The sequence below is a fragment of the Doryrhamphus excisus genome, chromosome 23 (assembly GCF_030265055.1).
Source record: "Doryrhamphus excisus isolate RoL2022-K1 chromosome 23, RoL_Dexc_1.0, whole genome shotgun sequence".
Taxonomy (NCBI): Eukaryota; Metazoa; Chordata; class Actinopteri; order Syngnathiformes; family Syngnathidae; genus Doryrhamphus; species Doryrhamphus excisus.
The window spans coordinates 6,259,341-6,272,658 of record NC_080488.1 but is presented as its reverse complement, the minus strand read 5'-3'; the positions used below and the strand labels follow the sequence as shown (position 1 = coordinate 6,272,658).

The following is a 13,318-nucleotide window of genomic DNA, read 5'->3' as shown; positions in this document are numbered from 1 at the left end:
CATGGTTCCAAATCGGTATACGTCTGCAATGCCCTCCACAGAAAAGAGAATCGCCAGGCACATTACTTCCCTTCCCTACAACTGTCCATCATGTACTAATCGTGATCATTCCATCAGAGCAGACAGGTTCCTCGAACTGGAGCTTCTCGTCAAGAAGACCAGTTGATCATTTCCATGATTTAGATTTAAAGAGATTGCAGAGAGAGACTCTTAAATGTATGAGACAGGGCTAAAACCAGACATAGAAGAAAAGCATAGAAAATAAGGAAGAGGAGAAGTGAAAGATGCAACAGCCTTCGTTGAGAGCCAGAACAAATATATCTTTATATTTGTCATTGTTCAAAGTTTAATTTTGTAATCATTTCATTTAACGCAAGTTGTGAGGGTTTCCTAGGTTTCACTCACCGCTCTGTAGTATTAATATGCATGGACATAGTGCATGCACATGCACAACAGCTGTCTCAGAAAAGTGAAAACTGGAAATTTGGAGAAATTTTGGCAGACTATCAATATATGATATATATCCCCATATATTTTCCACAAAGTGAGTTTAGATGAAACCCGAAGCCAAATATGCATGCAAAGTTTTATGATGATGAAATGTAAACAATCTCATTGAACAATAGCTGCTTATATAAAATAGTATATTATCCTAGAAAAAGTTAAATATAATCAATCTTTAAAGTTCAATCTTCAGTGCAATCATGCGGCACTCACGATAGTCTCTCTGTAGCAGTGTTAGCGGCATTAGCGCTTCCATCCCACGGTCCGCCATGACGACAGACGGTAAGCTTTATACAGTATCTTTATACAGTAACCTTTATATTCGTCTTTTTATATCCGCTATGCAGCCTCTCCTCCTTTGTATCTAGCGGGGATGTCTGATCACGCCACGTAGCAAAGGAGTGCTCAAAGCTAACATAACAGCTGCTGCCGAGTGTAAACAATAGAGTGGCAAGCTACGAATGTAACAAGATGAACATCCATAGCTGCACACTTGCTTAATGTGTCGGTATGATACCCAAAACAATAAGGAAGTAATAAATAAAGCACTATTAAACACTAAAAACACAGCAGAAGATACAGAGCTTAACCGTAGCTAGCTTGCACTCGGGCGGCACCATCTTGAAACATAAGACCTCCACATGAAATCCAATCAATATGAATGATATATTTGTTTTTGATATTGTGCTTAACAGAAATATCGATATTTTTAAAATATTGATACATCGCCCAGCTCTAGATTTGCTATACATTCAATAGTAGCTACGGTTGGAAGCAAATCTTTGCCTAATCATTATTGTTAGCTGGCAACAAACATAGCTAATGTGAGTGTGTGTGTGTGTGTTGCGCGTGGCTTAGCATCTAAGTGTCCGTTCCCCCTGTAGCATCTTACCAAGGCAGACATTCTTTAAAGCGAATTTTGGCACTAAAGAGTGACAGTCCCTTTAAGAACCTCAGAACATCAATTTACATCTTCTGATCACACACTGATTAAACTTCCTTCCTAAAAGTTGAAATCTCCTGCTTGTGTAGTATATACAGCATATTGGGTGTCTCATTCAATTAAGTCATTCAAACAATTACATGTGTACTCACCCATATCTGTGATGATTCACAGGGAACAGGGTGATTAGTATGCAAAGGGAGGGTGCAAGTTGCCTCCTATTAATTCCACGTTAGGAGGATATGGGTCCAGAACGCCACTGCATTGTATGCAGACACATATAGGATGTTACAGAACAGGAGCATTGGCCATCTCCTGGTGATTCACTAGTAAGTATAGGTCACCGTCAGCTTTCAACTGTTTGTTCATATTTGTTATAATCCAGGATAATTATAGTCTTTTTTGCATGCGACAAACTGAAGGTGTCACCAACTCTTCTTCATCTTCTTGGGGGTTGGCCAACAACATAATGGCACAATACTGAGTATTGAGAAGCAAAACACGTTTGCATTCAAGGGAGAAGAGCTACCTCGTGTATTCAATCGTTAGTTTAGATAGGCACCCTGAATAATAACTTCCATCAATTTTCTGTGCCGCGCATCCCCATCAGGGTCCCAGGGGTGTGCTGGAGCCCATCCAAGCTGACTTCGGGCGAGAGGTGGGGCACACCCTAGACAGGTCGTCAAACAATCGCAATGAATGATAACAATGACATGAATTCCCAAACCTTGCTCTTATTTGGTTATACCACCTCACTTGACAGGACACAATGCAATGCATATTTTTATCCTCAACTAACCCTCACATATATAAACACAAGATTTACAAATAAGATGGGACAGATAAATCAGCCCTGATGCACCCATACATCCAGACCCTTGGAATATTGTATATGCCAATTGAATTATAGAATTTTAACTACATACATTAAATTACAACAAACAAAGTAGTGCACTTTAAGTCAGTCATATGTAGTCGGTTGGAAATGTTAAATATAATAAATTAAACAGGCAGTCCCACACAATTGTTGTAATAATTGAACCTTACTATCCACTACTTTCTATCTATTTTATTTTGACCATGTAATGAGATGTTTTCACCAGCAAAGGGGCATCATAGCGTGGCGTGATTCAGTAGGGAGACTGTAGCGGTTTGCCATGCAACGCTCACGACTAGATCTAAAAGTACTAGAAAGTCGTTTGAAGGGATTAAACATGTTTTCCTTATGTATGTATATGTATGTATGTCGCTGTTACAGGTTGCAAGTTGTTGTGCGATGCTCATACGTACACAAATGTCAAGGGATGTGGTATATGTACGTATGTATGTATATATACACATATATATTCTCAGCAATGGGTGATTTGAATCATGTGGTTTGACTCATGTGATTCTGTGCACCCAATCAGAGTTTCAACCCTTGATCACATGACATACAGTAACCAATAAATAGCCAACAGGAAGACATTCATCAAACACACATGGGGAAACACTTGCTGCACAGGTAGGCTTGCAAATTTATATTAAAGCAATAATTTGTTTTAACACTGCTGCATTTAAATACGTTATAGGCACCCACTACCACTGCTACGACTGGGAGCACAACCTAGGAGCATTTCATGTATTATATATTGAACGGAACTGGTAAGTGTTGCTAAAATTGGCTTCACTTAGCTTAGCCACCCAGCCTCATTGTGTGGGCTGGTTAGCATGAACAGCAAATGAGAATTATGGGATGAATAATATAGTACCATATTATGTCATCGATTTAAATATATTAATTGTTATATTCTAGACACCTTATGCAATTAGTATATTGAGTATTGTGTGCACACAGATCCTTAACAATAACACCATCTACTGCCTGTAGTCGGAGTTGATTTGGTTAATTGATTGTGGCCCTGTGTTTATACAGGCCAGTTTTTTGGTACAGAACAATGATGGTGAGCTAAGTGAAGGAGGCCTAGAGCCAGGACCGGCTTGGACTCCACGTGAATGACCTGACGACCCACTTGCTCCTTCAGGGCGGGCAGGAGGTTGATTTCACTGCAGCCAACCTGAACTGTTCCCTCAATTTTTTCCCCCTTTTGGTCTGTACCTCTCACACTAGAGGTTCTCACCACCAAGACTCAATGGACTGGTTATTATCAGCTGAAAGAAACCATTGTGAATCTCACACATTGCATACCTTGTATATTCTTGTTGTAAATAGCACCCACTGAATGGCCATTCAATCACGTACAACCTTGAGCACTTAAACTTTGAACCTTAATTGTCACTATATATCTTGTATTTTCTTTTTTTGTTATATTGTTTTGGGGTTTATGCCCATGCATGTAAATATGGAATACACTGCCTAAGCAAACTCAGATTGTGTATCCAGGTCATTTCTCCTCTCTCCTTGAGACTTACCTAAACTCTTCTGATCATAGTCTATTTTCCCAACAGTCTTTATTGATTGCAATTAACTAATTAAATAACTGGTTACACTATCACTATTGAAGATGTTTTTCATTACTGCATTGGCTCACTTATGTATTTTAAGTTGTGAATTACTGTTGAACATTCATAGGCATGTGCATATGTACAGCTTCAATCAGTAAATGAACATTAATATACCCATAAAAATGCATTAAAATATCCATAAATTACCTGGCCCATTTTTTAAGACTGCAAGACAGTTTTAGAGTTGTCGACTATAAGAGCTACTTTATTGTAATTCCAGCGTTAAGTTGTGCGTATGGTGGACCACAGAATGCAGAGGCAGGAAGCGCAGTTGACAGTCTTTTAATGTTCCAAGAGGCAATAATAAACAAAGGTAGCAACAAAAAAGGGAACCAAGGGAGCTGGAGGCTGTAGCTTGCAGCTCTCCAGGAAAAATGTCACTGAGTTGCCAAAACAAAAGTAATAAGGCGGACAGGGACAACTGGAGGTACCCTGATGCAGATGCTTTTAGAGCTGGTAGGAGTGTATGGCAAGAAACCACGTCCCCGCTCTGCCCATACTTTGCCTAAGTAGGAGGCAGCCAACACAGTTCTGAGGGCCTCCATGTTGTGTGACGACACAGCATATGTTATCGCAGGTAGTGATGCTGGGAAACTTTAAATGTACTACTACTGTACTAATGTACTACTGGCTACTACTGGTCATCAAGGTTTTTTCTTGTGAGAGCTATGCAAATGGCCAAGAACTACTATTTTTTGTAAGATTTCATAGATTATTTCAAGCCAAATAAAGCTAATATGCTCGTTTTACAAGAACATGAACAAAATGCTGGTGTCCACAACTCGCCTTTTGTATTTCACAATGCATTTATTTCTAGTCTTCTCACATTATTAACTGAAAACCTGAGTGAAAAGCAGGGTTATCCACCTCTGCTGGTACCCCCCAGCCGGCTCATCACGCATCATACTAGTCGCGTGTCACATATCATCCAAAGTCCGGTGCATCGCACACAACGAAAGTACCTCCTGCACTAAAAGTGGTACATACATACACATGCTCCAAAATCCATTCTGAGGCAGTACTCGTCCCCAAATGTTGCCCACACTCGCAAGCACAGCGGATTGGGGCCGCGGCTTTATAGCCGCTGCCTTATGTATGATCACATTGTGGACCTCAATCTCAAGCCCAAGTGCCGCACCAATCTAATGCTTTTTAAAGCGCGACTCCAGTGAGACATTGTTGGGGCTCATTTTGCAGGGTGTAAAACTTATATTACTCTCACAAAGACAGGAAGTCCCACACACGGTAGACCTGCATGTTCTGGATGCTGCAGAATGCTGCTAATGTTGTTGATCCACAATACACAACCTATTACCTAGGTATTAAATGTAGATTGATTATTCCCTTTGGGTTTTTTTTTTTTTTGGATGCACGAGGCCAAGGTAGAAATTATATTTCCAGAAAACTAGCTTTATTCACATATGCCATTCTGGCAACATCAGTGTGAGTGTTGCTATCAATCCTGCTTCTGTCCATCCTTTCTCATTTCCCAGTTTCCATTAGTTAGATTCCTCTTCATCACCACCATCTCTCTTTCTCCTACTCACGCTCTTTCATCATTTCCTTCATTACAGCCTCACTTTGTCATTTTCAAGCCATGTTTTGTCCTATTTTCATTTCTTCTGCTTCCCGTGCAGAATGGATTGTTGTTGTTTATGTTGTGAAGCCAGCCCTAATTCAAATAAATGTGATGGTGAATGGGGGCAAATGGATCACACTATAAACCACATATACTGTATTCTCTTTGGGTCCGATATTCCGTGAAGGCAGCCATAGGTTGGGGAACAGAAATTTTTTTTGCAATAAATGAAAAAGAAGTTCATGCCATATTGTAAAAAAAGTGCACAATAGGGATCATTATAAACGAGTATCGGTTATAGAGAATGCATTTTTGCCGATTACAAGTCTAAAATGAGTACAGCTGTCATTGGATAATGTATTCACTCTTCAAGCTCGAGGCCGGTCCCACACTGCTGGCTGCGACCGTCCCTGCAGCCAGCAAGTCTGTCTGTATTGTGTTTTTGTAAGTGGTGGTCACACGCTGCGGTACTTCCAAGTGTGTGCCGTCTACTTGCAAAATATGGGGATCGGTGCGTGGTGATTAGAGCCTCAGTGCAGATTTGGGAGGATACGGACACAATGTTGCAATTTTAGTGCAGGAGAAACTTTCGCTGTGTGCAGGTAAGCAGTCCCTTGTGGAGCCTATATTATCAGATGGATACACTATACTGGATCATTGGAGGAAAGACTCTGTGACCAAAGTGCTGTCCCACTTATTTGCTAAAAATACTTTTCTTTCGTTTGTATTCCCATGTGGCGCACATTAGAAAGAGATGAAGTGTTTCTTTCGTCTTGCAAACTGTGTAATCCTCACGAAAGATTGCTGCCGAAGCGCGCCTCAACCCGGTGTTTTTGTGTACCTTGTAAACCAGGCGTCTCTCATTCAAACTGGCAACTTGGTTTAGTCCAATGGTCAACTGACCATAACCAGTGTACCGATTTCCACTTCTTAATGGGCAGTCTGGAAGTGCTTCGTTTGGCATGTGCACCAGCGGCCAGATGATAGTCTTGCGGTTCAATGAGGGGTATGTGTATGTGTGACGTGGATCATGTGTGGCGTATGGACATCGAGTGTGCACCCTTGAATGTCCACACATGAGGGAAGATAGTGTCCGTATGTGGAAAGTTCGTGTTTGTGAAGTTTGCGCTTTTAGTGCGTGCAACTCCATTGGCCGGATTGGGATTTACTCAAGGACCAGAATCCACTTTCTCTCTTTTCTTTCTTTTATTTTGAAAATCATTAGGCCAAACAGGTAAAGAACCTTCAAACACAGAAAAATAGAAATTTAGAATGTTACGTGTGCTGGTGTGGTGGACCACAAGATGCAGAGGCAAGTGGAGCAGTTTCAGAGGACCTTATTCTCAGCTCCTCTTGGACGTACCCCTCCCAGTCGACCAGTTACTGAAAACCACTGCCCCCCCCCTTCCGGGGGGGAGTTGGCAGGCCGGACTGGCTGCCACGATGGGCTGGGTGGGGCTCGTGGTTGGTCCTGTGGCCCACGGCTTGCTCCGGGCGGCTGGCTTGCCCGGCTCGGTTGGTCGGTAGTGCGGGGTGGGCATGTGTGGGGCCCCGGTCCTCCCTGCTGCACTGCACCACCTCACATACATGTAGGACTTTGGGGGGTGTCCTGCAACTGGTTATGCCGGGGGCGAGGGGTTTCCTTGCGGATGCCCTTTTGTCCTCGGCATTCCTCTGGCCTGGTCACCCTTCAATTTTAACCGCACCTTAGACACTCAGTTCTGGGGGGGATCTGGGCAGGTATGGGACCCACCATTGCTCAGCTTCCCTCCACACACACACATACACATACACCAGACACATAGGTCAGCCCTATGGGGCAGGCCTATTTTTAATTGCACAATCTACACAATACCATCATCACACACACAGGTGTAGCGGGCTGGACGGGAGAGCCTTCTGCCTACCCCCGCGAATGGCCCGCTGGCTGCTGGGGCTTGGCGGCTTGCTCGGGGTGCCCTGGGCTGCAGGATATTTTGGTCTGGTCTGCCTGGCCTTTCTGGGGGTCCAGGAACCAGCTGATGCCGGGGCTTGCCCTAGGGTCATGGTTGGCGCTACCTCCCTGGGTCTGTCCTGGGTCGCGGGCACCAACGTGCCCTTGGGGGGGGGCGTTCGCCGGCCTCCAGGCGGTGGGGTCCGCGCTGCTGGTGGCCTGAAGTCTACGGTGGTGGCTTGGGGTTGCTGCGCTGTGGTGGCTGCTGCGGGGACCGGGCTGTGTGTTGGGAGGGGGCCTGATCCTGCTCATGGGGACGGGGGCCTGGGTGGCGTGTGGGGATGGGGGGCATGCTCCTCGAAGTGGGGCCTGCTGGGGGGGGCGGTGCTCTTCCGGGCGTTTGGGTGTCTGCTGCCACTGGTCCTATGCTCTGCCGCATCGCTGTCCCTGTCTTTGCCCATCCCCAGTCTTGTCTTAGGGCTCGTCGGGGATGGTTCTCCGGTACGTGGGTGGAGCGCTGCTGGTTCTGGGGGCGGGGGAGGGGACGGCCCTCCCGGTGGATGGTGGGGTCTGTCGGTGGCCTTGCGCTGGTCTTAACTCCTCGGCTCTGGTGCTTGGCCTCCCCATGACTTGGAGCTATGACTCTCCCTCACGGGGGTGAGCTGCCCGGCGGGTGTCGGCCAGCGCGGTGGAGCGCCTCACCACTCACCTGCTCGCCCCCTCCGCTTGCTCATGTGCGGGCCTCCTCCCCTCACCCGCTCCTTTGTCTGCCACACTGCCGTAGCCCCGATGCCGTGGTCGAGGGGAGTCTGGGGGTGCTATTCCTTGGCGGTCCGTACCTCCCTGGGCTCGGGGCCTGGTTGTGGGTCTGGGACCCCTGGGTCCCCCGCCCTGTGATGCCCCGGACGCCCCACCCGGGGACATCCACAGTGTGTGCTTGCGTGTGTGCGTATTGAGTGGATGGGATTGTGTCTGAGATTATTTTATGTATTTATTGTTTTAAATACTTAGATAAATAATGAGTAGTTTTATTATAATTATATATATATATATATATATATATATATATATATATATATATATATATATATATATATATATATATATATATATATATATATATATATATATATATATATATATATATATATATATATATGGGTGTGTGTGTATATGGCCATATAGATACATATAGATATACGGGGGGGGGGCTCTGCAGGGGTCTGGCGCAAGGCGTTCCATCTCTACCGCCCGGTCCTCCATGGGGCAGTGTGCCCGGGCCTCTTCTGTCCTGGCCGGGGCGGTCCTATGTCGGTGGTCAGGCCTGGGGTTACCTGGGGCGGGCCGGGTTCTGCTTCCTGGCGGTGTGTGGGGGGCGGGGGGGCGGCGCCTCCGGCCGTGGACGGGCTCCCTTCCGGTTGCCGGGGGCGCCCCTGTGCCCACAGGTGTGTGGCCTCTGATGCCCTTCTGCCCTAGTGGGGTATGGTCTCGGGGGTGCGGCTCTCCTTCGGCCTGCTGGCGCCCTGTTGCCGGTTGGGATTGCTCCTCCATGGCCTCTTGCTGGTCTCTTCGGGGAGTTGCTTCGGGGACGGGTCTTGGGGAGTCGGCCCTGGCTTTGCCCACACCCACGGGGCCGGAGGATCTCTGGCGGTGGGGGCTTGACCTGGCTGCGCGGGGCAGGGTTTGCTGGGTGGTAGAAGGCAGTCTCTCTCCTTTTGTCATTCTCAGTGACAATTACACATTCACACACTCGCATTCACATACACAACACACCTCCATATGGACACTCACAGCACATGGGTGCTTCTCTACACAATCTACCATCTTATCCCTGATGTCTACATGCTATTGGTATGCTATTATTACAGTAATAATGATGTCAAGCAGTGAGATTTTAATTACTGTAACTGTATGGCTGTAATTGTGTGTACTATCATGGGTCATGTCTTCATTGTTACTATTGCTACTGGTAAGTTGGACTGTTTCATTTCACTGATATCATCTCCATTGTGACCCTTCGCCATTATTGACATTTAACTGTTCTGTTTGTCACTGTTGTTGTTATGGGAATTCTTGTTGCTGCTGTTTTTGTCTCTCTCTCTACTGCCCCCCCCCCCACCCCACCTTTCTCTTCTTCTTTTCTGTTCTTCTTCTTGCTCCGGTCCGGTCGCTCCAAATGGCATAACAAAAACATCAAATAACGGCAAATAAAATTTCATGGTACAGGGAAGTTGTAGCCAACACCTTTCCTGACACAGAGCAAATCTGTTTAGCATGTAAGGGCATTTAGATCAACAATACTATCTGCCCCAATGGCTGGACGGGACAAAAAAAAAAAAAAAAAAAAAAGAAAACCACTGCCCCTTCTTCTCACGTCCGACACAGCCTTGACCGAGAATGCAGGGTGGCCATCGACCACCCTAGGAAGGAGAGGGGGCACCATAGGGAGCTGAGGGTGATGGGCTTAATGCGTGACACATGGAAAGCTAGGTTGCACTTTAGGGAGGCGGGGAGAAGCAAGAGGCTAGCTTCCTGGAGGTCTCAGGTGGACAGCCACACCTTTTGTCCAACCATGTAGTGTGGTGCGGGAGAGCGGTGGGGATTAGCCACCCATTGGTTGCGTTCAACAGTCCTTCAAAGAGTGGACCTCGTGTTGCGCCAGGCTAAGCGTGCCCGGTGGAGGTTGGCTGATACGGACAGGATCGCACTTTGGGCTCTAGGGTGGGAAAGGCTGGTGGTTGGAAGCCTTAAGCTGCATGGAACGGGAAACGTCCAGTGGCCGAGTTTATGAAGGAGTTGTGTGCGTATTCGATCCACGGGAGGTCCGCGGCCCATGTAGTGGGCTGTTGGTGGCACAGACACCGGATGGCTGCCTAACCAGGTCCAAATTAGCGCGCTTGGTTTGGCTGTTGCTCTGGGGATGGTAGCCGGACTAAAGGCACTGCTGACGAGAATGACCTCCGAGGGGGATGCCATAACTTAGGCGGTCTCTAGGGCTGAGGGGAACTTGGGGTGGGCGACGAAGTGCGCCATCTTGGAAAACCTGTCGACTACCGGAAGTATGGTGGTGTTGCCATTCGAGAGGGGCAGTTCAGCCTATGTGGGACCATGACCGGGAAAGAATGAGCAGGGGGCAGATCACCCATCACTTAACTGACATTTTCTAGCTCCGGCTTTCTTGCAGATCACACAGTTTTCAATGACTTTTTGAGCAATTTGTCATCCCTTGATGACCCATGTTCTCCTGCTCAGGTTCAGTAAAGTTGCAGCCACTCCCTCGTGACCTTTACTGTGAGTTTCCCGAACAAACAATACTGAGACCCAGGCACTGAAAGGTAAGAAGGGAATGCCAACTGTGTCTCCATCAAAAGCGTGGACTCTCCCGCTACAAACCAATACCCCTGTTTCATCCTCTTTGAAGACTACCAGCTGGTCTATTGTGGTGGTTGGAAAGCTCACACCCTCTTGTGTAGCAAGAAAAAGGTCTCTTAAAGCATCTTGCCGCTCTGTAACAGTGATGACCCCCGCTGACGAAATACTCTGGACACTCCAACTTTGGAGTTCCCAGGATGCTATTTTGGCCTGCAAAGCATTTTGCTGCCCTCCAAATCTGGGATACCGTCTTCACCAGGCATGTCAGGTTGCTGAACCATCCTTCATCCACAGGTTTTGGACAGCAGCAACACCAGTTGGCCTGCAAAGCTCCGGATCTGGTGGCTCCTTCTTCACCTGAGCTCTAGTGAGTGCTGGAGTAAATGATCTCTTCTGCGTCTCCCCAACTCTCTGGCAGTTGCTGATACATCCTTTGCAGACTTTACTGGCCATTCATCAGCTGGTAGACCCAGCAACATTGGTCGTTGTTGCCATGGTGAATATTCATCGACATCTCCTGAAATGCTCTCCGAACAAAAATGGCCCCTTTCAGGTGTTGTCAGGCCAATGGTGTCATACAGTCCAGAAACATGGCTTAGTAACTCTCGGCGTGTCAGTGAATCTGGCGTCTGGGCTCTCACTTGCTCCAGTCCAAGGTCCTGGCCGAATCTCATTTTCCTCTTCTTCCTTGAGAAGTTTATCCCAACCATAACTTGAAGGTTGTTATCCTCCGGGGTGTAGCCGAGGCCAAGAGATTTGTTACTCTCCTCTTTGATCTGATTTGGCAGGATCACAGTCTTTGGAGTAGCCACTTGTCCCTGTTTTCCAACAGAGTCCCTCCCACTTTGACCAGAGAGGACCCACAGCTTCACGTACAGCTTTTTCTTATGCTTGATGTCCCCACAGACGACACACCCTGAGACACTCCCCACAGAGCTCCTCAACTGGTTTGAGGCGCTGATTCTGGCTTGTCTTGCTCTCATCGGATTTCTTTTGTTGGCATTGGTCGTTGGTCCAGCTGTTCATAGATGCTCTTGAGGAAGGCAAGAAGATTGCCAAAGCGTTTCTCTGGTCCATCACTAATCCTCTCAGCTGCATAAAGAAGCCACTCTTTCTTCAGTTCATCAGGAAGCTTTCAGCTTTCAAGCTTTCAAATACCAGAGGATTCTTTAACCGGTGTCACCAAGGTCACTCAGGTCTTCAAGGACTTTCTCAACAACTTGGATGAGCTCAACAATTTTCTTGGACTGATGACCTTTAACAGCTGGAATTCTCTGGAGCTCCTCAACTATCTCAATGGCAATTGCAATTTGGCTTCCAAACCTGTTCTCCAGGACACCAAAGATGTTGTCTGTTGTGTTGTAGGTCATCAATCGAAGATCTCTCATTATTTTCTCATCCAGGCTGTCAAGGAACTTTTTGACTTTTGACCCAGTGGGTTCTCCTTGCTCCTGAAGGGCCCCCCAGTCCCTTTTCCAGCGTCGAAAGTCACACCTGATGCCAGTAAACTTGGGGAGGGAAGCTGGTTTTAATCTAATGGCTGATGTTGAGGAAGTTGTTGGAAGCTGTATTCACAACTTTACCGGTGTCTTCTTTGGCTTTTGTTTAAATGAGCATTTCTGGACATTAAATTGGGGATCATATACACGAGCCCTCGCACACGCAGCTGGAAACTTTTCTGCTCTGCAACATTTCCATTGTGTGGCTGTGCTCCTTTGCCCTCTTCAGCAGTCTTTCAACAAAGACATTTTTGGTACAATCTAAAAAGTGTACTTTATGCCTACACAACACCGAAGAGTAAAAATGTCTATTCTAGTCATCAGTGCTCGTGGATTTTAACACTTTGGCATTGCTGTGTAGATATGGGCCTGAAATTAGCAGAATTAGGATCTGCACCACAGCATGTTTAAAATTTGTGTGGACCACACCTGAACACAGGCTGCTATTACTGCAGTAACATATGGTCCTCCAAGTAAAGACAACCTCTTAAGCTGAGCAGGGACAGCATCATTCGGGGAAACAGAGGGCTTCATGTGACCAACAATCTCCTGTAAAAAAAGACACAGTCACAGGCTCAAACTGGTTAAAAACAGCAGAGCAGGCAACAGAGATTGATGGGTCGTGAGCAAGAGGAGAAATTAGAGCCCTAGAGACCTTGCTGATAAAAAGTTGTGTCATGCAACCAGGGCTGATATGAGGTTTTAGGCTTCTTGATCTTTAATGGAGCCACAGTGTCTAAAACTGTGGACAAGTGGAATGAAGCCATGAACTGAGCTCTTCAGTGGTGCACAGAGACTCTGGAAAGACGCTGACGAGATTAAAAGTAGTGGAGAACTGAGCAGCAGTTGAATAATTAGTAATAAGGCAGTGCCTAGCACCAACCTGAAGTATTACAGGGAAGAGCGACATCAGATAAAACCGTCACATGATCAGAGATTAAAAGAGTCAATGAGGTTCAAAAAGTTCTTTGCCATTAGCTTAT

At 46.3% G+C, this 13,318-nt stretch overlaps 1 long non-coding RNA gene across 1 annotated transcript; it reads left to right on the top strand.

The window, feature by feature from the left end:
- Positions 1–2,861: 2,861 nt before the first annotated feature.
- Positions 2,862–3,685, top strand: LOC131110624 (uncharacterized). The gene is made up of 3 exons (XR_009120924.1): positions 2,862–2,951; positions 3,019–3,091; positions 3,363–3,685. It is a non-coding gene; the product is annotated as an uncharacterized LOC131110624 (long non-coding RNA).
- The last annotated feature ends 9,633 nt before the right edge of the window (positions 3,686–13,318 follow it).